The sequence below is a fragment of the Dunckerocampus dactyliophorus genome, chromosome 2 (genome assembly GCF_027744805.1).
Source record: "Dunckerocampus dactyliophorus isolate RoL2022-P2 chromosome 2, RoL_Ddac_1.1, whole genome shotgun sequence".
Classification (NCBI taxonomy): Eukaryota; Metazoa; Chordata; class Actinopteri; order Syngnathiformes; family Syngnathidae; genus Dunckerocampus; species Dunckerocampus dactyliophorus.
In genome coordinates this window covers 22,498,179-22,501,496 of record NC_072820.1, presented here as the reverse complement: position 1 = coordinate 22,501,496, position 3,318 = coordinate 22,498,179, and positions in this window count along the sequence as shown.

Sequence of the window (3,318 nt, the reverse complement as noted above, 5' to 3'; positions counted from 1 at the left end):
CTTAATGTCAGCTGACTGATGTCGTCTACAAAGTGACGTTTAGCGATCGACCCAGACCACCTACGCGATCAACGTAACGGGCACCCCTGCAGTACAGACTAGTACATTATACAGCAAACAGAGCTGAAAATGTACATAATTAAAATTCTAATAACATAAAGTATATTAAATCATTCAGATGAATTGTATAATTTTTTATTTTGTTTATTAATGTTTACCTTTTGACATAAATTAAAGGAAAAAATGTCATAGAAAATGCAAAGAAATTATATGTTTTAATAGTTTTTTCTTTGTCACAATTTTTTTAATTGAATTTTGGAAAGAGTCATAAAAACATTTACGCTCAGCAAGAAATATATTGTAAATTCCGGTGTACAAGCCGCACCCACTAAATTTAGAGGAAAAAAACAGGTTTGTTTTGATATAATCCGCAGGTGTGCACGTCATAAAATGGGATATTTAGTGCACAGAAAGAAATTAGAGTGCGTGCCAGACAGTGGCGCAAAACTGCTAATTAACAGTGCAGAACAGTACACAGCTAGGTAAAAAACAGTGCAGAATAGTGCATGTAACATACAGTAGATAACAATAGCCTGCCTTCTTCTGTATCAGAATTGAACAGCGTCCTAATTCCTTCGTCACACACATTGTGGGCGCTCTCTCTCTTTCGGTGTGGGAAAGCGGGGAAGGTAGACGGAAGTGGGTGGAGAAAGTGAGGTGAAGGTGGAGGAGCACGTTTGGGAGAAATGCAGTGGAGATGGAGGAACATTTGCAAGCTGATGAGGAATCATCAAACTTACTTATTTGTTCATATAATGCACACAGAACAATGAACAACTTCATGCACCGTGAGGCGTTCAGGCATGCTCCCAGTTGTGAGTGTTAGGCGCTAATTGTTTTTCATTTTTATTCATGTACCCACCCCCCATCACAATTGGACTCCACTTTGGGAACCTAGGATGCAGGCTATGTCAGCGGATATGATGTGTTCACCTGTGGTGCAAGGTACATTGCATAAGGTTTATGTAGGGTCACTTGTGAAATTACTGGATATTACACATTAGTTCTGCTGTAGTTATCCTCTGGACTTCAAAAGAACCACGGTACAGTGGCACCTTTGTAGACGTCATCCCAAAGGAGCCGAACTCCAGGTCCATCAGTCAGTTTAGAAGTATTGCTCGATTGAATGTTGAAGGGAAGATTTTCTTTTCTATTTTGGCAAAGAGGCTGACCAACTACCTCTTAAGGAATGGGTACATTGACACCAGCTGCCAGAAAGGAGGCGTGCCAGGATTCCCAGGATGTGCGGAGCACTCAGCAGTGATATGGGAGCAGATCCAGAGGGCAAAAAGAGAGTGAGGAGATCTGCATGTTGTGTGGCTCGACCTAGCCAATGCTTATGGGTCTGTCCCCCATCAACTCATCGAGTTTGCCTTGGAGTTCTTCCATGTCCCTGTTTGTATTAGTGTCCTGGTGGTCACGTACTTCAAAGACCTCTAATTGTGCTGCACCCACCAGGATTTTACCACAGGCTGGCAACCACTGGAAGTGGGTATTGCCATGGGTTGCTCCATCTCCTTGTAAGAGCCTTTGAGATCATCCTCATTGGAGCAAGGATGATGGTCGGAGGAGTAAAATTACCACCGGGGCAAAGACTCCCACCTGTGAGAGGCTACTGTACATGCATGACATCACCACTATTCTCCAGACAGCAGCATGTACAGCAAGACTGCTGAAAAGGATTGACGAGCTTGTGGGATGGGCAAGGATGAAGATCAAACCCTCCAAAAGTCTGTACCTCAGAAAAGGGGTCAGGAGCAACCACACCATCTTCTAGGCGGTGAGGAGATCCCTTTGCTGGTGAAGCAACCTGTCCGTAGCCTGGGTCGAATCTACACTGCAGAGCTCTCTGACAGGCAGATGGGGGGGACAGTGAGGAAGCAGCTTGCAGACGGCCTGGCCGGGATCAACCCGAGCCAGCTCCCGGGCAAGTACAAAGTGTGGTGCTATCAGTCCATTCTGTACCAACAGGCGATGTGGCCTCTGAAAGTGAGCGAGATCCCCTTCTCAGTGGTAAGAAAGATGGACGGGCTTGCAAACTCGTACATCAGAAAGTGGCTGGGGCTGCCGAAAAGCCTTTCGGAGGTAGGCCTTTTTGGTAGAAACAGGCTACAGCTGCCACTGCTATCCATCAGCATGGGTTTCGAGCAGGGGAAGGCCCGACTTGTACTGAAGCTCAGAAAATCCACTGACCAGCTGGTGAGAGGTGCAGGCAAATAAATCAAATAAAATAAACAACAAAACTAGTCTTACTTCTGTGCAAAGGTGTTGCTTCAAATCATTGTTTTCAAGAGAAAATACGTATGGAAATCAAGGTTTCATGATGAGTAGGAAAAGTTCTACAGTACAAATGCATCATTCAAATGACACTGATCTATCATTACTATTATTGTTGCTTTTATTGTATTAATAATATTATATTGTAGATAGTCAAAAGACCTTTTAAGTGGGAATAATACACTTTTAAACAAGTGTTTCCATTAAAGAAACAGAGGATATAAATGCTTGAATTTTTATTTTGGTTAAAAAACATTTATTTTGTACATTAAACAAACATAAATGACTTGTCCCTTCATTTGACACTCACACAAAATGCCCCGAATGTTATATTAAATGTATTATTGGGGTGGAATTTGAGGATGAAGCAAAAATACACTCCAGTATAACCTTTACAGGTGAACTTCATTTGACCTTGTCTAAACTTTTGAATGCACATGTCCAACTGTTGAACGTTTCAGTACTTTTTACACAACTCTCCAACAAGGAACTGAACCACAACTTTCACAGAGATGAGCTTCACAAATTCGGAGACAAAAACTTCTATGGGCTGACGAATTTTTGAGGCTCAGCTGTGTACTTTTTGCCGAATTCCTCATGAGTGGTTTGCATCTTCCGGTGTACCATTGTACTTTTGCTCATGAAGTTTTCTATGAACAGTAGATAGTGATACATTCACTCCTGCCCTCTGCAGGTTGTTGCTGATATCACTTACTGTAAGTCTTTCTTTCCAGCTCTCACAATGCTTCTGTCATTACCTTCCGATGTTTTCTTTGGTCTACCTGTTCCACATCTGTTACTTAGTACACCCGTGGTTTAGTTCTTCTTCAGGACAACGGTTGTAGGGCTTGTGACCAATGTTTTCAAATGTTTCTGATTGATTTTCCATTTTCTCTCAGATTCACAGTTGTTCGTTTTTCACCCATAGACAGCTCTCTGGCTTTCATGTTGTTTTCACCTCTAAGTGCAGTCTGCACAGGC